Consider the following 22,001-nt stretch of genomic DNA (forward strand, 5'->3'; position numbering starts at 1 on the left):
GATGGTTTCTTCGCAACTGCAGTAAGTGCATGTAGAAGAGCTGGCCATTCCAATAAGATAGAAGTATGCGTTCGTGAAGGTTACTCCAAGCCACAGGCGGCATAGAAGAGTCTCCTCAGCTCGAGATATTCCTGAGGGAAGACGAAGCTGCAGATCGGGATCCAAGTTATGCAGGCGCGCGTTTGTGAATTCTGTCGAGTTACATTGCACAAGTGTGAGATCACGTGCAAGCGAACGAAGTCTTGAAGCTGCGTCGGTTCTTGAGAACGGGATCTGAATGAACGACTTCAAGAAGCGAAGCAGCAGCTGATAGCGTACAAACCTTTTCCTTGCTCCTCCCTTCGTTGTATACGTTGCCCTGTTTTGCGCTAATTCGTAGAAATGTATTACCAAGTAGCCCAGTCTCGTACATTCATTTAAACGGGAAACATTCGCTACAGCTTTAAGCATACTTCCCATATTTACTGGCACGACGGTGAGCAGCAACAAGAACTCCGGCAGACACGCAAAATAGCCCTCACAGGGCCTTCCGTGTTGAAGAGCGCCAGTTTGTCTAACGCGGGAGGATCCCGCTCTTGGCTCGTATCGATGGGGCTACAAATGAGCTTCCTCAAGATAATAATGAGGGAGCTTCAGGGAAAAGAAACTGAAGGGGTGCAAGGAATATTTTTAGGGTATTTGCACATAGATAGATAGATAGATAGATAGATAGATAGATAGATAGATAGATAGATAGATAGATAGATAGATAGATAGATAGATAGATAGATAGATAGATAGATAGATAGATAGATTCTACTACACTGCCAAGCACGCAAGTGAGCACATGTAAGGCGAAAACTTTAGATGCTTCGTCAAACGCCAGGAATGGTCGTGAACACGAAGAGGCCACAAAATGAACGCGAAACATGTGATGAAGTCCATGCTGTGTTTTCATCCTAACTTCAAAGGTTGTCAAATTTAGTGACGTCATCATACTTGACTATGACGTCATAATATGACACCGTGGCTTGGAAAGAGGTGGGGCAATCACGGAGGCAATACAGTATAACGAGAGGTGCACAAAGCTTCCAATTCTTGCTATCTATGAAGCAGTGCAAAACTAAGTTGATAGCAGACAGCTTTTAGGCTGGATGAGTACAACCAACTGAAGAGAAAAAAATATTACTTTCACGTTACCAGTCGTCTTGGGCAAATGAATAAGGTACCATGTTACTTTTTCAATCCGCCCATATGTAAGCCGGAGTGATTTCAGCAGTTCTTGTTTATCCATATAGATAAGGTAGGAGCCTCTCTGAAATGACAATATTGATAAGAAATAGCATTGGAATATTTGTGCCGCATTCGAAGAAATACACATGGCCTGTTCGGTACTTACACACTGTGGCTACTGTGATTCACATCTACACTCGTCACACTGAGCTGTACGAAAGACCTTAGCCGATGACAAAAGGAGGGGAGTGAAAGTGGAGGTAAGTAGGTGTAGGGGAAGAGAGAGGGAAATGAACGTACGAAGCACAAGAGGCAGATGAGCTCGCACAGTATACGAGAGTTGAGCGGGCCGCCTGTTGAAAAGGCCGGCAGGGGTAAACGCGGGCGGTTGCCACCAGTTCTCAGAGAGGGCGCTCGGGCGAGGCCGGCACCGTTCTCGGGGCGAGCTCCTCCCAACGCTAGCGAGACGTGGCTGATTGCGCCGGCGTGCAGTGATGGCCGCGACGCCGACGGCACCGGCAGTGCCATCGCTCACCAACGCGCCCGTGATGCCCGTCCATGTGACGTACGGTAAGGGCACATCTTTGTGGCCTTCTCGCTGACCGTCGACGGAAGTGTGACCGAAGCGTTGCTTCTCGGGAGTCGAGCCATTCAAGAACACCACTGACCTTTATCCCAAGAAAAAAAAAAGCGGTGGAACTCCGAGGTTCGATCCGAGCTGCACTAGTGGGAAGCCGAACCTCTGCATCCGTCGTCGTCGTCCCTGCTCTCGCGCCTCCAGTGATGGAGGAGTGGCGCAGATATCGTTGAGGCTATAGCTGCCTTATACCCCCATGGCGATAGCACCAATGGCACGGACGATAATGGGGGATTGAGGACCGCTTTCTTCGTCTCGTGCTCCGTGACTGACACTGGCTCTGCGGAAAGGACGGTGCCACGCGGAGTTGTGGCCCGTAACGGCAACGCTACGCTGACGGCCTGATATCTCATCGTGCGTTCTTTTTCTCGGCCGGCGTCGATCGTTTGTCAAACCGGTGAGGGTCCTCAGTGTGCCCTTTCCGACGTTTTCAGAGCAGCCACTCCCAAAGGAATTGTGCGGTGACATCGGTGTTGTGGTGAAGTTTGCGTGAAGTGTGAATCGTAGAGATGGGTCATCAGCTGCACAACGGGCACGAAAGCTAAAATATTTAACTGGGTGGCAAAGGGATACATTTAGTAGTGTTCGTCAAGTTTTTCTGCGCACCGCGAAGACAACTTCGTCTTGCCGCTTGAACTGGATTAGCTTTGAGGTGGCGAACTCGACGATACATCTCAACGTGAGTATTTTAATTATCTTGTTCCAGCTTACTTTGTTTAACTACGCGTTAGAGATATGTACCAAATGCGCCAGTTATGATCTTTCAGCATTATGTTGCGATGAACAGTGTGTGCGTACTGTCTTCGTTCCTGCCGGGTGAAATGTTTATAGTGCTGTAGCAAAAACTATTTGTTTCCTACGGAAAACGCTACTGCGAGTGCCTATATATAAAAGTCTAGAGTGAGAACTTAACTTCCGACGTTTTGTTTACTGTCGGGCAAACCATTTCCAACTGTAAAGCGATGCGATATATTGTTAGACGCAGTTTAGTTTGTGTGACTGAGTCATTTACAACGTCACGCACATCCTTCTGTGTATGTTTGCTATATTTTTTACTGTATTGCGTGGCTGCGTCCTCATCTTTCGTCAGTGCCTTACTTTGATAGCATTCAAACGTTTGTATTCAGTAATGTTAGAGAAAACGTCGATAGATCAGTAAGCTCATTTTGTCACTACAAAACTAATTAGTACGCGTGAGACATTACCAGTGATATCACTTTATGACGGGGGAAATCGGCACATAAAAGTAAACTGTGTCGTACATCGAACACGCGAATATTACTGGCTGATAGTACGTAATACGTTTGACGCACAAAATCTCGTTCGCTATCAGTGTGCACACTTTTACATACATTATGCTTCCTCACCTTTCAAGTTTTTTTGAATGCTTAAGCCATTCTGTTATAACCTCTTATAACCTGTTATGACCTGCAATGTTATGTCGCTGGAAGTTATAAAAGAAAAATACGAAATACTAGTAAAACTGGGGGCCGTGAAGGGGACCCAGTGTAATGTTTGTTCACTTTCCGACCCGGCACTGGAGGTGAAGAGGGGGGGGGGGACAACAAGCTTAAAACACAGTTTTACACACCACGCCTACGCCATTGATTACTACCGTTGATATTAGCGGCACAATCTAAATCAGTAGATCCTATTTGTCAAAATGGTTTGACGGAAATGACTTCAAGTTTACGGTTGTTTTGTTCTGGAACCGAGTTATACCTATGCCGACTTTAGTAAGCAATTCACGATCACAAATGCTGGCATATATTCTCAACTGTACGGTCCTCCAGGTCCCTTCAAGCTGTTTATCAACAGCTTTTTTTGTCTGGGAAACCCCCAACTTTTTGTGTTGGAAATAAACCCAAAACCAAACTATCTTGCGCCGACTTCACGCTGTTGTGTTCAAAAACAAGCCTATAAATAATGTCCGGCCTACGAATATAAATCTAAAGTAAGACGAGCTGCCAGCAGCAAACTTCTCTGCTATCACTGCATCGTCTTAATGCTCTGTCAGTTCATTCAATTCAATCGCATTTTTGGCATTGATCTCAGAAAAAATTCCATCTTCTAGAGGAACCACTGTAGGAGCATACAGCGGAAGTTTCGAGAGAAAAAGAAAACATACTGTAATTGCAACTGACAGACCGATCTGGACATGCTGAAGCGAAAATTTCTCAAGTATGGTATCAGCAAGTGACCAACATCACAACCATGTTCATTACCGTTGTAATCTTCTGCGTCATCGTATTTCATTTTCAGTGTGGTAAGAAATCATGTGATATCTACATACAGTTACACAACTGTCTTCATGTACAGTGTAGTCTACTGGTGCACTACTCTTTAACTATATGCTCTAACATTATTCGTGACAAAATGAATGATAGCTAACACATAAAGAAGCCAAGGGAAGTACTGAAGAGGTGGCCATCCCCATGGCTCTCACTTCAACAAAACTCAGCTTCAGTCTGAGCGATTCAAAGGTTAAAAATTTTGCGTGTGGACGTAATTCGCAAAGTGCCCAGAAAAAATCTAGCAAAAAAGACAGCAACTGTTCGGTGGAACGTAATTATCTAATCTGGTTCCCGGCATACGCAACCACAGCCACCTACAACACGAACGAGGTGGTCCATGCGCTGACACGAGAACTATCCCGCCGCGCATCCCTCGTCGGGAAACGCTGCTGCCGAGACCGAACCTTTAATAAGACAAAATCGCCACCTATGCAGAATACACCAAGTATTACAGTGACTTGAGACAAATTTTCTCTCTACCTCGCCCGAAATCAGATAGAAAACAGGCGACAGGTTAGCGCAAATTACATACTAATCCTTTTCCCAGACTTGCTAAGCCACACTGAACGTTTACAGAGATTTGTCTAGACTCTATACGTAAAACCTGTGAAATAAAAGCGGCCTCCCTAAGACATGTGCTATGGGGGTGTCCGAAGCAGCACACAGACTCCCTAAACACTCTCCATGAGCGATGGAGTATACAACGCTGCTCAATTCCAATTTAGAAGATCAAACCTGCGCTGTCCAGCAGGTTAGGGAGGCTACTGGAAGACAAGGCCTCCCACCCTCCATCTGAGTGGTCTGGCCTGGATTAACAATTAGAAATATCTTGCAATGAAGTCATTTCATTCATTAACTTTACTTCTCGACAGAGACTGAACCGGCAACGCAAGGTCGAACGTTCGGCTCCTGCAGGTGGCGCAATCATCACGTTGCACTTCCATTAACGTCTCGTACACTTTCCTGGGCTTGTCTATCTGATATTTTTTATTAAAGCTGTCTAACAGAAAGGAACGAGTTTTTAAAATGATCTTTCTTTTTTTCATTTTTGACAACTATGAATTTTCCAACTAGTAGACTCACGTTCTGTCCAGGACTACAACAAGGTTGTCACTCGTCATAACATGCAAAACCGCAAAGCACGGCTTATGTCTGATCCTTCTTTGGTTCATTCGTCAAAACGATTTCGTTTTTAGTGCGTTCTGTGATACAGTGAACTTCTATTAACCCCTTTTTCGAAGAATTGAAGCTCGGGAGCCAGCGCAGCCATAATTAAGTTAAGGGGGGCCTACAGAAAGGACGTCAGAATGGCGACACTCGGTCTCTGCATCTTCAGGAAAACTCACGAATAATGTAGCCGTAGTCAAGCCGTTAAGGCGTCGATTGTGAAAGAAGCTTGGAGTTTCTCTTCACAAAACGTGACACACGGAAATGAATTACTAAAAGAGAACGCGGTTAACCTGACGCTTTACTAACGCTTCATTCGCGGAATGGCACGTTGCATAGCGCGCCGCTTAGCAGCTTTCAACCGGGACTACCTTCTTCCGCCCTTCGCCTTAGCTCTGCGAGGCTGTTAGGGGCGAGGTCAAGCGCATTCCTGGGCAAGAGCGCAAAAGTCACTGAAAATTTTTCGCGGATTACACCAGCGCACTTTTTGCAGGAAGCAAGCGTAGCTCTCGAAAGGCTGCTTCCCTGATGGCGCAGTGTTTAGGCACGCAATGATGTAAACGAGGCGCAGAATTTTTACGGTTTGGTGACGACGTCATATTTGGGACTGGCATCACGAGCATGCAGAGCTACATTTTGTGCCGCATCAAGGCGATATAAGCAGTGAGCCATATTCTATTTTATAGCGCTTGGAAACTATCACCAGAATCACTGTCTGTATATATGTGAAGGCAATGTCTGTTTAAGCGTCTAAGAACCCTCGTAGCAGCTTACGTTAATGACCGATTATGATAACGTCTTAACAAATTAAGCTACCGGACCTGCTCGCATGCTGTCAGTTCTGTACAATATAGGCGAACTGTCGTCCATCGGTGCTGGCGTTAGTTTTTTTATGCGTCTTCACTCAATCAAGTCTGGCGACTGAGTTTTTTCTCCACTTTTCGAAGAAGTTGACTTGAAGCAGAGAGCTTACAGCGAGGAAGCACATGGCTTACTAAGAGAAGGAATAACCGTGGTCGACTTCCACTTATGGTGATTAACTTAAGCTCCTGGTTCGATAGCAATATTTACTGTGAAGATCTAGTTAGTTAGTTAGTTAGTTAGCTAGCTAGCTAGCTAGCTAGCTAGTTAGTTAGTTAGTTAGTTAGTTAGTTAGTTAGTTTTGGCGTCTCGGGGCAATCGAAGCTCTAAGAGACCCCGTACCGGAAGGCTCCCAATAAATTCGACGATCTGGAGTTCTTTAACGTGCGCTTATTATACGGGACTTCAGCATATAGCTTCCATCAAAATGAGACCTCCATAGTCGAAATAGAGACCGCGTTTTTCGGTCGGTAGGCGAGCATCGTAAACAATGGTCTCTGCACTGACTTATGTACATTAATTAAGGCAGTAGTTAGTTAGTGCTGGCGCGAGTGCCTTCTTAATGAGCGCCCTGTTTCCATGCTGTGCTAGCTCTAGGCTTTCGTGGTGCCATTGGCTCTTACGCTAAAATTGTTCTTAGCAAAATAACAATAAATATAAATGGCAATATTGGTATACGACATTTTATTAGCGAAAGGGTGGTCGCAAATGATAAATAGTACCTACAAAGTAAATAATTCGTAAGCTAATAATATCGAGTTCACTAAAATACCTTGTCATACTGAAGAACTGACGGTACTAAAAATGAACCGTGTGCTGGTTGAAGTCAAGACCATCTCTGGTTAGCTTGCGTGCTCCGTTCGTTTCTTTTTCTTGTTAGTTTCTTTTGATCCACACTATGACTTCTGCAGTGTGACTAATTATTAACACGCTCATGCTTCCTCCCTTCTGAAATGCCTCGCTGAGCAGCTAAAGTTACAAACCCTCTTTCCCTCCTTCTCGGAGATTTTCACCGTGTTATGTCGACTAATACGCAAACAGTTCTCGTAGATATAACCAATCACCTCTGTCCCGAATGCACCAAACTTTAAGGCGGAATATATTTAGACCTGCTTTCTTCGTCTAATTACGCGCCGGCTTCAACATTCTTTGCCTTTCGTCGAAGTCCAGTCCATCTCGACTACTACTTGTTTCTTGTCCTTGTTGATATGTCTAGAAGTAATCTTTCTTTTCTCAGTGGCAACTTCATTGTCATCTGTCTAAGGTTGACCTGTAATTTGTCCTTTTGTATTTTTATACCTCTATGCTACTCCCTAATTTTATTTTACCCTCGGTAACATTCTGACGAACCAAAATATTCATCAGATGTGAGTAAAATGCTTCATAATGTTCGCCAACCGTCAGAATCCAGACAGGCTGCTTCAAATGGGAACATTATGAAACAAGAAATAATAAAACTAACAGAAAAAGAGGTTAAACTAAAACATATTCTTGCGTGACTAGATACCGTTGAAAATAACTACTTCTGTTTTGTTTTGTTTTATTCCAAGCTTACTACTCGACTACATCATAGAGGCAATATCTGCAATAATTTCTCTGCTAATGCGGGAGCTAGGGTGCATTCATGCAACGCTCAGAGTGCTTAAGGCTCAACCTCGTAAGCTCTTGAAAATACATTTTTGCTTGAATAAAATAGTGCTGCAATGTTTCTTCTTCTGGGTAATACACTGCTTACAATTCTTTCGCCTCTATCACAGCATGGTTTGTTTTATTTGCGACTTAGTACAGGAACATGTGCCCAAGGTGTCACATTGGTAAAAATTTTCTTTATAATGCATAATTGCTCGCTTGAACAGACCAACCAACAGTGAATTTGCACATAATAGCGAAATTTAACGTGAACAAACACTCTTTTGAAAATTCGTGCGGTACAACTTTGCACAGATAATGATTTCCGACGGATACATAACGAACGGTTATATAGAAATATGCAAAACACGCAAAAGCCACTAACCAGGAAAAATTCGGCAGATCCTACGTACTTTGGGAAGCAACGTTATGCGAAACACGCGGAGGAAAGGTGACTGCGTTGTAATTTCTTATTTAGTGACGCGTTATGAAGTTACGCTGAATATATGTACAAACGTTGCACGCATAGATATAAGTTCGACTTTTGCAGATGTTTATATAACCAGTTGCTTGCACTTGCACAACGATGCCTACAGGAACATGAGTATTAGCAACACCAGAAGTCGCGGGCTTATATGAAGTGCTGGTGCTCGAGAGGATGGTAGTTCTGAACACTTCTCACTTCCATTACTTCAGTAGCAATAATTTTAATCATTTTATTGGGTTTTCGCGAAGTTAACTTTTATGGTACACTCTAACCTGGCAGCGTTGTTACATAATAGTGAGCAAACAAGTTTCGGTGTTTAACGGATGCAACGAATGTGCCCAGGCAGTGAAAGTAAAATAAACACGTGGTAAGAGGCCGTGCATGTGTATGTGACACATATGAAAGGTCTTTGTATTGTTTTCATATTGCAAGCACATAAAAAAACAACAAATTATTCAAGTGAAACACATGCGCTTGCAATTGTGTCATTTTATTCTGAGAAAAAACATCACGCCCATCCTCTTAGAGAGAGGAAGCTGCTGGAAAGGCAAACGAAATCTCGCTACAGAGCACATGATTGATCAAAAAGGCATAGCATAACCGAGTAAAGATTAAAAAAAAGCTAACTTCCCCGTGATTTATAATGGCTAGGTGTGATTGAGTTTATTGTCAATTTCGCACCGTTTGTATTTAGGTGTAGTAAGAGGTACACCATGATGAAGGCCATTGTCAGCGCCTGCTGAATAAAAATGTAGTGTTGACTTTAGGAGGAAAAATGCGTTTATATTGGTGAAGGGCAGTGCTAAGCAACAAATACAGTGAATTCCAATGAATCAACCTTCAATTTGACCACAAGTAAGGGCTTGTTCGGTTTGAACGGGGCAGTTTTTAAATGATCAGACTAGCCCTCTTTATTTAGGAGCATGGGTCGTTTCTGAACTACGGAATAGTTGTTACAACAAGTGACCGGATAGATGCACGAGGACAGAAAAGATATGAGCCTATAAAAAACAGGTTTTTATGTAGGACGGGTAGTCAGCGACTAAGCGTTATATGTAAAAGAGACGGCGGTCGTTTCCGAATCGTTGCGACGTGGCGCAGAAGGGCGTAAAATATACTGTCCCCAAAGAATAGTGTCGTCGCAAAAAAATAATGTTTTATGACAAGTGCCCGCTCCGAAGTTCGGCAGTATCTTTTGCATTGTTCGCTATCTCCTCAATAAATATGTACAGTGCTGTTCGACCATCAGTGCTGGCCGAGCTACTCGCATGCGTTGTGATAATAGCATGCAGTCGTCATGACCTTCCATGGAGACGTTGAAGTGTAGCTGCACGCTGCAGTGTGTGCGTTGGCGTGTTCTTTCTTTTTCTTTTTTTTAGACTTCAGTTAGGAAGGGACAGATGTTAATGCCTTCGTGTCCCCGCCTCTCCCGAAGGAAACTGCTGGAATTTAAAGAAAATTTACTCATTCATTCATTGGCGCCATGAGAGAACTTTTCAGTTTGTATTGCAGGCATTCATTAATATAGGAAAGAATAAAAGTACTCATTAGCTCGATAAGATGTGGAGACCAGCTTCCCATTCGTTTAAAATTATTATCTCTGAATTATGAATTGTTTACGATATGTGCATAAGATAATAGAGTTTGCAGAGTTAACGTCCTTTCGTATTGCAATGCGTTGAACCTCACTAACATTCATATGAAAGAACATACAATAGGCGAACAGAGCAGATCTTAAGTGCCGACTGAGACTCGCAATCAAGTCGGTTCGTATAACTCTGGGCTCCCTCAGAGACTGATTCAGTCTGAATATACTTAAACTGATTTAGACACGTACTTTAAACTGGCCGCTTCATGTCCATTGGCTTCATCTGTTCGGAAACGAGCCCACACTTCAGCACTTGCTGTCCGGCTTGCATCGATGGAAATCAGCATTTGAATGTGAAAGTTCGGGCGTAGTTTAGCTAACATTTCACTTGAAGTGGACAAACTATAAGTATTATTTGGCAGAATACGTTACCAGTTTCAGCGTTGCTATGAGGCAGTCGTCTGTAGTAGCAGTCGATGGCTGTCTTCGTTCTGTGAATCTGTGTCGATACGCTGCGAAGCTTGTTGTCTTTACTTAAAAAAAAAAAAACTGAAATGCCTTTCATATTCCTCACTGGGTACTTGTGACCGTGACATCTGCTTTGTAATGTGAAAGCGTTAAAGAGCTCGCTTAGCAGAAGTTTTCGTCTTAGCGTCAGCGTTATTGGTCCGGAGTGAAAAAAAATGACATTGACCTCTAGCGAAAAATTCATATGAAAAACATTTACAATTTTCGGTTCGTGTGCGAGTCAAGCGCAAACCTTTAGCGTCGCAGAGCAGGAGGTCTACCACATAGCCATGTCAATGCTTGAAACTGCATAGTAAAAAAACAAAAAAACAAAGAACACGCAAAAACAGTATATCGAGAGGTAACGCATGTAATATTGCGTCATACAAGCGTAGAATCGTACTAGCAGTCAAAATATGGTAATTGGGCAACAAGTGGCTGTTCTAATGGTCCACTCTATAAAAACCGCTAAGACATATTCAATCATCGTTAGCAGCAAAACAATCAGCGAAATCCACCACGTTGGTCTAATGGCTAAGGAACTCGGCTGCTGACACTCAGGTTGCCGGATCGAATCCCGGCCGTGGCGGCCTCATTTTTGATGGGGGCGAAAATGCTGTAGGCCCGTGTGCTCACATTCGGGTGCACGTTAAAGAACGCGAGGAGGTCGAAATTTCTGGAGCCCTTTACTGTAGCGTCTCTCATAATCATATGGTGGTTTTGGGACGTTGTAAGCCACGATTGTGCACGTGTAAGCCAATCAAGTATTCTTTCAAAGCATTATTTTCGCTAACATTCTGTTTTAACACCTGTCTCTACGAAGTAAAAAAAAAGGTCACACATGAATTTCTTGAATTTATTTCAAAATTTTGTCACCTGTGACTCTTCGCCACTTGTCAGCTTCAAAAAATATTGTTTTGTCGTACTCGAACTTGTCTTGTGGTGCACTAAATTTTTTCGAAAGTTCACAAGTGTAGTTATTCGCTGAAATAAAATGTATTCTATCCTATTTTCGATTGCTATACTCAACATAGTAGCCGTCAGAGTCTGTCATGTCGCGTCGAGTTGATGGTTCATGACGCTGCGACGCTTTTATTTTACATGTTTTTACTGGCTCATCGAGTCTAGCTTCACAATAGAAACCTAATATACCAGCACAATTCATTTTTTCTTTACTTCTTGAAATTCTAGTTGACTGTCCTCAATTTCCACTCATTATTTTTCACCAACAAAATCTGTACGGTGTTTTTGAGTAAGCAAAAAAAAATTACATATATGATTTGAGCCGAGATCACGAAGTCCTACAAAACAGACAAGATACGCGCCGCTCTTTCTAAACTTCGATGAGATGACCTTACTCCAGGCGTCCACACAAAGGGTTTCTAATTAATCTTAGCATACGTCCGCATACGAGACAAGTTTGAAACGCATGGTACCGCGAAAGCAACTGAACCAATGGAGTCCGGCTTAGTTTCCCAATTTCACAAGGCGTAATTAAGCTTTTTTTTACTTTTCTGCGCGCGCTAAGTAATTTTGGGCTTTAATTCGGTATACATATCGGACAGAAAGAGAATGCTCAGCGTCTTTATTTAGCTTTGCGAAGCTCGTCGAAAACGGGTGACATGGAACGCCTTTCCAATGAGGTCTAGCCCCTGCAACTGTAAGAACAGTGGAAATGCGAATTCAGATAGAGGAGGGCGAGAACTCGTTCTTTTTTTTATAATAAAGGGGCACTAAAAGCAAATATCAAGTCGATGTTTATTGTTGAAATAGTGGTCCAGAAACTTCGTCGGGCGGCTTTTGTGCCAAAGAAATGCTTATTTTGAAACAGAATCACGCTTTATTTGTCCGCATCACGATAGCACACTTCAAATTACCTGCCTCAAGTGGAACTTTTCATGCCGCTGTTGCCATGCACGTTGCCCGGTGTTACTGTGTGAGGCCTCCAACACTAGGAGCAGCAGAACGAAAGTAGCGGGAGCCAGAGCAGCAACAGGCCTTTGAGCAATTTCCTGCCATGGCCCCCGAGATAGCAGACGTGCTTGGTTCACATTGGCCCCGCTAGATGGCATGACCTGTCCAGTTTAACCAGGCAATAATTGTATTTTTGAACCACTGACGCCATTTTCCATAGTAACGTCCGACGATTTTTTTTTCATGAATCAAGCAGAAACGAAGAAAAAGCATTTTATTACGTCTCCTGATGCACAGAAAGATCTTTATTTAGTACAGCTAGCTCGATTACGTGTGATTAGTTGGAGCTGGTAACTCTGACATCATCGGAATCATTTTGTGAATGTCTTAGTCGTGGTGCATGTGTTCTCGTGTATTTACATTAGCTTCTCGGTTAGTGGGGCACTACTGCTGATAATATTGTCGTTTTAGACGTTGTCAAACATTGAACTTTCCCTCTGTCTTATATTCTTATTTGACTTTAGTGTCCTTTTATTCGCTGTGGATTTACTTGCCGAAACGAAGATATGATGAGGCCTTCTGTAGTGGGGGATTCCGGAATAATTTCGAAAACCGGGTTTGTTAAAGCGATGCTGAAAAAAATTTTGCCGCCAAGATTTTCTACCTAATTGAAAGATTGGGTTCTAAAATCGATAGAGAAAACATTCATTCCAGGCAGAAACTAGAGAAAAATAATGAATTTAATGTGTTTTTTCACAAACTGGCAAGTCTAGCGGCCGCACCGCGAACTACAGTAGGTGAAGTTTGGTGACATCAAACCCACCTGAAACGGTGGTGGTAGTGATTTTTGAAGAAAATGTAGAAGGCACCTAATGTAAGTCTGCCATAAGGCGACACGGCGCAGTGCCTGAGCCGAAACGGAGAAGCCAACAATGCCAGCCGTCGCTCGCCTCGCTCATCTCACCGTCTGGTTCCCGATAACCAGTACCGGTTGAGAACTATGCTTCCGGCTGAGGCAAAGCATCAGTGCTTTGTCGAAGGGAAGAGTGCAATGAAAGGAGAGAAAAGAAAGAGGAGGGCGGGAACTCGTGCACCCTGCGTTAGCCTCGGCGAATGTGACATCATGGTTGCCACTCGCTGCCGTGCGCTGAAAATCCATCAAAAATACACAAAACTGTTAAAAAATTTGGCAAATCAACTCTGTTTTTCAGAACAGTCGTATCTCCCAAGTATAGTTACGACGTCACTTTTTCCAGTTGTTGTTTAGTATCCCTTTAAACGTACAATAAAATCAAAGTATTCCTGTGGTGTTCATTCAGTTTTGCCCCCCCCCCCCCCCCATAAAATGCGGCTGGTGTGGTTACAAAAGGCAGCCAGCGCCCTTTAGCTTTGCGCTACGACACTTTACCAGATAAGCTAAGATGATCGTTTTTTCCTCCTCCTCCTCCTCTTCCTCCTCCTCTTTATTCTTCTTCTTCCTCTTCCTCTTCTTCTTTTTTATATTATTATTATTATTATTATTATTATTATTATTATTAATGTTTTTGTTGTTTGTAAGCACCCAGAACCAAGGCTTGCATGCAAGCACGTGACAGCAAATTAATACCACTGCCCGCAGTTGAACCTGGCTGAGTATACAACCTCAGCAGACGAGCCTCTAATAATGCATATTGACCATGCCAAACCGAAAGCTTTTGGGTGTCCGAGCTGAAATTCTTTTCTCTATTCATCCACGAGAATTTTCGTGTTCATCGTCACGCCGAGATTCGCGCAGGGGCTCAATGGTGCCGTTTTGTAGGCGCGCCATCACGGGTGTTGGTTTTGTGTACGTGCAAACATCGAGCACGCTTGTGCTGAGACAAAACAAAAACAAAGCTCCAGCGGTGGCGTCTTGCGCGGGATATTCATGTTATGGGCACGTTTTCAGAGCATGTACTGTGTACAAGGCTCAGGCCGAACGCGGAACACGGATTGCGTTTTCAGGCCATTCTGGGTAGAACGTATTCCTCGTTCTCCACTGTGCCTCTCTCTCGTGCTCTTTGTTTCTTTTTTTTTCGTTTTGAACGCACGTGTTCTTTCTCCTGTACACAGCCGCATACACTGAAACACGAACCAGCGCCTTTTCATATATGCATCGTCCCTACCCAAGCAGCCCTCGCATATCCCACCTTGCATCGTGCGATTTTAGTTTTATGATTTTGTTGAAATTTTTTTTCTTTGTTTGTCCGCCATTTTCTCTCTGAGAAAAGACAGCATGAGTGGTAAGGGTGGCGAGAACGTGCGCGCACGCAGACTCTGCAGCGCAGCGTTGTAACGCGTTCGTCGTTGGCCGATGCAGCGCATGTCTACGTTCGGGGCTCCACTTCGCAGCGCTGTTAGAATTCTCGTTTTGTTTGTTTCAACTATATTCTGCTTCAAATCGCATTTTTTTTTCTTAACATAATGCTAACGACGCGCCCGTTACTGACTACGCGCCATCTGTTCATACAAAGCTCCAAGCCAGAGGCTCTTTGCAGTACTGTGGAGATTTTCTGAGAGCTACAAAGTTTGACCCTCTGAAAACGGCCCTACTGTATAGCGTTCTGTGTCTACAGCATGCATACGCAATCAAGTGGAGACGATGTATTGTTGCCTTCGAATCCAATAATTCGCGAGTGTACCCAGCAACTGCTTATGCATAGTTAATGATCATTGTTTACGGGTGAATGCGAAGAGTTTTGTGCGTGCCGGGCTGGCGTTCGTTGTGAATTGGCTTTACTTCTGCCCGCCTCAGCGCCTGGTTAGCTCGTCCAGTAAATATCATCGTCTTGTCTCGGGTTTCATATTTTTATCGCGTTAGGCTAGACGCACAAACACGCGGCCAGCCTTAAAAAGTGGTAATCTGCGTGCTTAAACGCGAATAATAGCACGTTATAAGCGTCTTAACCACAATAGCCTGTCTCTTCTGCTTGTGTTCAGACCATGAATCTCTGGTAAGTGAACAGGTGCGCAGTACTCTTTTTGTGTTTTATTTTAATATAATGGCACCTTCCTATCGAAAATGCTCTCTGTGTAGCTATGTGACGCAAAGAACGCGGCACCATTTGTTCATCTCTGCCTGGAAATAAAACATCAGTATCTTGCGTACGTGTTTTGTAAAGCGTGCTTTTCTGCCTAAAGCATATTGTTGTGGCGAAGCTACCCGTCAAGTAATAGCTGGTTGTTTGACGTTTCCGCTTATCTAGTCTTCACAATCGTATGGAATACATACATATTGACAAGTACTTTACTGCCACTAATAATTTGTAGGTAAGGCATCACATAGTCGTAATGTGGTGCACACATTTTAAGCTATTGACAATAAACACATTAAGGTTTTCGCAATTATTCGTATAGTTTGGACTATGCCGATGGAACTTAATGTGTGGTTTCAATCAGACGTTAATTTTAGATGCATAAAATTGGCAAATTGAAATGTTTTGCTGTATATTGTGGTAGTTAACTAGCATGGTAAATGGAGCGAAAAAAGCTCACACCACGTTATTTGTTTGAATAAGTGATTTAGGAAAGATCTTCTTTTAGGGGCCTGATCACAACTTTGTTTACTTTAGTGCCTGATCAATCAGCAGGTGAGTCCAGGTATAGGAATCGCTGTGTAGAAGCCAGTGACATTATGATGGTCACATAAAATATTTCAACCACTAATCAGTAAGGGCACTCGAGTGAGCAGATTGTCGAATTGACGAACACACGTGTCAAAAAATTCATCATGGGACCTGCAATTCGTATGTGGGATTTTCTTTCTTAAGCACCTGATATATTGTTATAGTAAAGAAAACTTTGTCGGGTAAAATAACTTGCAGTTTCTGTCAGTATGGTTACGGCAAACAAAGCAGTAGGTTTACTAGCATATACTAGTGATGCATATCTGTTTTAATTAAGAACAACAACACCAGGAAACAGTGGAAGTAATGATTATATATAGTGACAGTTTCCGTAAATTTACTCAGTTATAACTGACAAACAATGGTTATGACGCAAATACTTTTGCTTTCGTTATTTTGTTAAAGAATATAGACAGGGGGTTTACTACCATATACTAGTGAACCATATCTCTTTCAATCAACGGAAAACGTACCAGAGAACCCTGACAGTAATAACAAAAAAAAACGCAAGATAAAGCACAGTTAGGCACTCGGCAAGTTTAGCGCAGACCTAAGAAATGGAAAGTCAAGTACGCACCTACCTTGGAGTATAGCTTTAAACGTGACACACAACAATGCTCTAGAACTTAACGTGTAAAAAAGTCAAGTTTTAGGACATGGTTTCGATTCTGGGTAAACAGTGGCCGCATTTCAATGGATGTGAAATACATGAAGAACGGTTCGTTTAGGTGTGTAGGCTTGTTATTGATCGCTATGTGATGGAAACTTAACGTGGAGTTTCCCACTACTGTGTTGATCATTGAGAGTGTTGTGGTTGCCGCGCATAGTAAGACGAAATTTTTTATGCTAGTTTAGCGTTGGAAACTCGAAATACAAAAACAAATCAATGAATAGCTGAACCAAGGCCCGAGCTCCGACCTGAAATAAATTGCGAACACGTACTCGATTTTACTACCTGGTATGAAATTAACCGGCATACAAAGGTTTTTTAAAAAATCACACACTGGGATACAGGAATGAGAACTTAGTTCCGCTACCCATTGGGAAAGACAGAGTTCACATATGAAATAGAGACTAAAAAGGAAAATGATTTTTCGCGTGTTAGCAAAGTACAATTTCACAATCTCGAAAAACCACTCTTACCCCGACAGGATGCTTGGAAAGCGAGAAAATTCACTGGAATAAAAATCTGGGTGGGGATGCAACCTTTAGATTCCCGAACGAAACGCCCTGACGTCATATAAATCGAAGGTGTATGCTAGGTCATAGGTAGCTTCTAATTTATAAAAATGAACCACATTGTCATCAGCGGGTGCCACATAATAACTATAGGAAGTTTCAGAAAATTTAATTGAGCCAATGTCGCAAACGTGCAAAAAATACATTTTGAGTATTTTGACGTCATGCACGGACATTTTAACGAGAAATTTAAACATGAAACTTCAACCTTGACTTTCTCCGCTAAGAACGTACTCACGATAAGAAAACCTATGGCATTAGAATTGTTAGAGTGCAGTTTCTCAATTTAAACCAAGTCATTGTTTCTTTGTCATGTTCATTTAAAAGACGTGCACTCATAAATACAAATGAGTCTGAATTAAATACTTTTTTGTTTGAATACCATACGCTCAATCACTCAATCTTACAACTAAAGCACCTACTGATTAGGTTTATGAAATAAAGAAATGTCAGGTCTGAAAAAATATGAGAACACTCATATGCACGACTGAGGCCAGAAGTCTGCAAATAAAAATATATACTCCCAGCTTTACGATACTTATTGTTTAGGGACGTAAACAAAACAGCGCGCTCCTCTCGAAGGCTGAAGAGGAAACTCCATTAACTTAACCTGAGATTTCTGCCGGTATCGATTGCAGCTCCCCAATGAATAAGAGAGCTTACGCCTCAGTAATACCGTACAGTACTTTTAGATTGACCTGGCGGTGTCACAAGATCGAAGTGATAGGCGTGTCCTTAAAGTGAACGGCACTCACATTGTGGGTGATATGACGGAGGATCTGTGATTTACGAGCCTGACACTTAGGCGAGTTGGTTAGGCCCCATTTTTAACAACATCGTGAATCAGACGGGGAGAATATATGTAGATAATTGTCCGCACATTCGCTTCTCAGCAGCTTCTACAAACATCGTACACGTCCATATTGCGTTGTTACTCGCTTACAATTATTCTAGTGCTCCCGTTGGTTGTGAAATGCTGTAATCTATGACCTATAATGTTTCTGTCTTGTGATGGAATATGATAAGTAATGACGTATTTCACTGCGTCATCAATTTACTTCAACCTGCTGATGTCATGATTGTGGTACCACTAGGTGTTGTAAGAGGCTAGTTTCTTCTATTTGTTAATATACAGTCATGAATATATCATGATTTTTTAAAATACTAAAGCCTTATATTTTATATCAAAGAGACTTTGAAGGACAAGCCGGTGTGTCGTACAAGATGACACATGACCACTCACGTGACTCATGGTTTGAGACGCGCTAGCTGAGTGTTCATTTCGCCGTTACAGATTTCACGTCACTATAAAAACAAAAAAACGGCATTTGCGTGACAAAAAGTGCGCGGTAAAAGACACGCCAGAGGTTTTTTATCTCCTATGCGTCAAATGCGAATACAAAAAGGTTGCTGGGAGATTTTTCTATTCGCTGTTCATTGTGGTCATCCACTGCACTGTAAGAAGTGGTAATTAAAACCGTGATTTTCTAAATACGCTATATGTTTGGTTTATCACGAATGCTTCATCATCCAGTTATCATTTCATAGCAAAATTCTCGTGTATTCAGTCCCCTTTTCTCTGACGCCAGCAACGTTGATTCCAGCGCACTGCACTCTTTTTATTTCGTAGAGTTCATGAAAGCAATATGCGAAACTTTGCTTGTGACAGTAAAAAAAAAAAACTTCGACTCGCGTCTCGGGTGCCTGATGACATGAGCTTGAAAGGAAACTCGTCGCACTACCGAGACGGCTTCTGGGGAAATCTAGCTAACGAACTCTCAATCAGAATTCTTGTTTACTGTATCTACGCGGAGCTGAGCGGGTACTGACCTTCCTTTCTTTCTTTTTTTCTTTTTTGCGAATAAAATATGGAGCGGTTTACCATTAACATGAGGGTCCTCATCCTGGCATTCTTTGTTATTGCTCTCTTCCATAATTGCAAGCGTGTGCGCAACGCAGACCGATTTCGTATCCAGCCATTCTGTTACGCGTCCCGTTAGTTTCGGCAGCTACATTATACCAATTTGCAAGGACTTGACAAAAATAATAATGCGTTGGAATCGGCAGCTTTATATGATGTACTTAAGGGAACTTTTACCAAATACTTAGGGCGACGAAGTTTTGTCAATACAACTTCACTTCTAATTCGTAAAAAAAGAGAAATAATAAAGTTTTTTTTTAAGGACTGTAAGATAGCTGTGGCTATCCGGAATAAGGACATATCTCTTAGAACAGAGACTAAGTAAGTGCAATTAATATTGGTTACGAAAAATAGTATGAAGACCGTAAGAACCCTGTTCTCGGTGTGGTAAAACTCTGGTCTAACTTCTTATGAACGGAATTCTCGAATATCATTGCGTATTAGTCAACAAGTACCATTTTTTATTCACGTGATGTAGTAGATGCTGGCACACAAATTAGACGCCGGCTATTCATTATCCTTCAGAGGTATCTGACATGCAGCGTGTAGGTTTCAAGACTGTAAGCGTAAGTCCACTGCACTTACAATAATCAATTATAACAACACAGTATACAATATATAACAGAACATGAAATTTCAAAACAACATATTTAGCAATATTGTATATATACATGCGGCGATGTTAACAAACTGAAGAGCAACCGACGCGTACAGCCAACAGTCAATCGGGGCCACTCGCTAGCCTAATCCAATGTCTTGTCTACCATTAGAAATAAGGCTTATGAGCCGGAGCTCGCATTCACTAACAACTTCTATGCAAGAATGGGCAGTATAGTTTATACATTTTGATCAAGCAACTATCGTAGGGCATTGTTTGGTATCAATCCACGACTACTAACATAGATTCCTCTTTTATTTTTCATTTTATTGTCCTTTTTATGAATCGGGAGAATTGTACACTAGGTTACAAAAGAAATGTTAGAAGTGGTGATCCGAGTAGAGTATCATGCGCTGGAATACTGAAGGCATGTGTACTCGTGATACAAGTGCATGTTAAACAATACCAGACAATCAAAATTTGCGCCGTCCTCGACTAGAGTACTTCTCATATTGATACGCTGCTTTTTTTCACGTAAAACCACTGAATTGCACGGTGCTAGAAAGGTGAAATTAAGACCTAAAAGTTACAAGAAGGAAAAAAGCTCAGCGTTTGTACTAGCTAATACACAAAATAAAAAGTTAAGCAGAGACATCTGACCGAATATTAAAGACTATAATGGCAATGGTGTAAGTACATCAGCTAGCACTGAAGAAGCTCTATAAAAAGCTGCAATATTGAAGCCTTGATTTAGGGTCTAGTGAAATGAACATTACCATGGCTAGCACATTGTGATAAACAATTTAGCTGGCCATGGGAGCAATAGAGCTCATCCAGAGAGAGTAAAAGAGGTTTACACATTTTTTTAGATATTATGGAGATGCCAGCTTCCTTGCCTACCTTCCTGCACCCCCGTCCCCTTTCATCCCTGATGCGTCCTTGCGCTTTTACTCTTATCTCGGGCTATAGCCCGGGATAACTATAGCAAAGCATACGGAGATAGTCGGATGGTTAGAAGAGCGTTACTTATTTATTACCCACAGCGCATATACAGGCATTAAAGTTGAGGGGGGGGGGGGTACAGGAAAAGAACGTGAAAATTTGCAGGTTTACATAAGTTTGTGTAAAAAAAGGACAAAGAGAAAAGATGTAGATTTGCAAGACACAAAACATACGCAGATGCACCGAGCACAGCTGCGTCAGAAAAGTCATATGTATTAAAGAAAAAGAAACCACAAAAATTTATTAAAATTGACGAGTCTGGAGATAATCGATTGCATGGTTCGTTGCTCCACGTGCCGCGAGATAACGTCTGAGTATACAGCGATTCCTTACCGGTCGACTCATGAATAGTCATGAACACACCCGAACACAAAAGCACACACACAAATGTTTTATTCAGAAGTTCTCGCTGAAACCCGGAATTCGTACACAGTTATTTCTAAAGCACTCCGTTCAGCAAATTGTCATGAACACGCCCGAGCATGGAGGCACACACACAAATGTTTTATTCAGAAGTTTTCGTTGAAACTCGGAACTATCACAGTTATTTTTAAATCACTCCGTTCAGTGGTACACAATTGAATTCTATGGTCGTACGAGAAAGGCCGCGAAACCAACTTTATTTTATAAAATAACATTCATGGAACGGCGACAGAAAGCGGCCTGCATTGTAAGTTGAGAGCATCCAATGTTTGACAGCGGGTTGCATTGATTTATTGCGGAATACGCTATACAAAATTGTGCCCAGTCTATCTGTTTTAGCTCTCTAAACGTGTTTGGTTGGCTGAAAGTGTGTCCGTTATAAGGAGGAATAACGGCAAACTTCCCGCGCGCTAGCTTCGCCCAAACAGAAGCTGCGCTGCTTTGTCCCTCCAATTCATTCAAGAAGTGCGCCGTGAATGTTCTAGTGTACATGCTTCACCACACTATAAAGAACAAGCCCACAACAACGCGCACCGAAGTTTTAATTTACGTTGCTTTTCAGTTTTGCAGGATGGTATGACTTTTGATTATTTTTGTCTTGCTATGATTCTTGTAAGCCTGATTCCGTGGAGTTTTCATGCTCGTATTATCACTGACCCTTGAGTAGTTACGGGGGAAGTTATCTCTTCCATAAGCATTTTTTTTTTGTTTTCGCTCATGTATGTTGTTGTATGCGCGCACCTAATTTTATTCGCGATATTCGCAACACACCCGCCTCTACGTCTAGGTAACAATAAAAGTGCATGGACACATCAAGGGGGGGGGGGGGCAGCAACGAGAGCAGGGTAATGGCATCTTCGCATAGTATCGGTGGTAGA

General features: G+C 42.4%; 1 protein-coding gene across 2 annotated transcripts in view; it reads left to right on the plus strand.

The window, feature by feature from the left end:
* Positions 1-22,001, plus strand: part of LOC119173953 (suppressor of lurcher protein 1) — a 376,626-nt gene that overhangs the window by 32,082 nt on the left and 322,543 nt on the right. Inside the window, exon 1 of one of the 2 annotated variants that reach the window (XM_075895053.1) lies at positions 2,409-2,528. The exons of the other annotated variant lie outside the window; for it this stretch is intronic. The gene's annotated coding sequence lies outside the window, so the exon portion shown is untranslated. Of the gene's footprint in view, positions 1-2,408; positions 2,529-22,001 lie in introns of those variants that run through there. 2 annotated transcript variants of the gene reach the window in all.

Source organism: Rhipicephalus microplus, chromosome 5 (genome assembly GCF_043290135.1).
Source record: "Rhipicephalus microplus isolate Deutch F79 chromosome 5, USDA_Rmic, whole genome shotgun sequence".
NCBI lineage: Eukaryota > Metazoa > Arthropoda > Arachnida > Ixodida > Ixodidae > Rhipicephalus > Rhipicephalus microplus.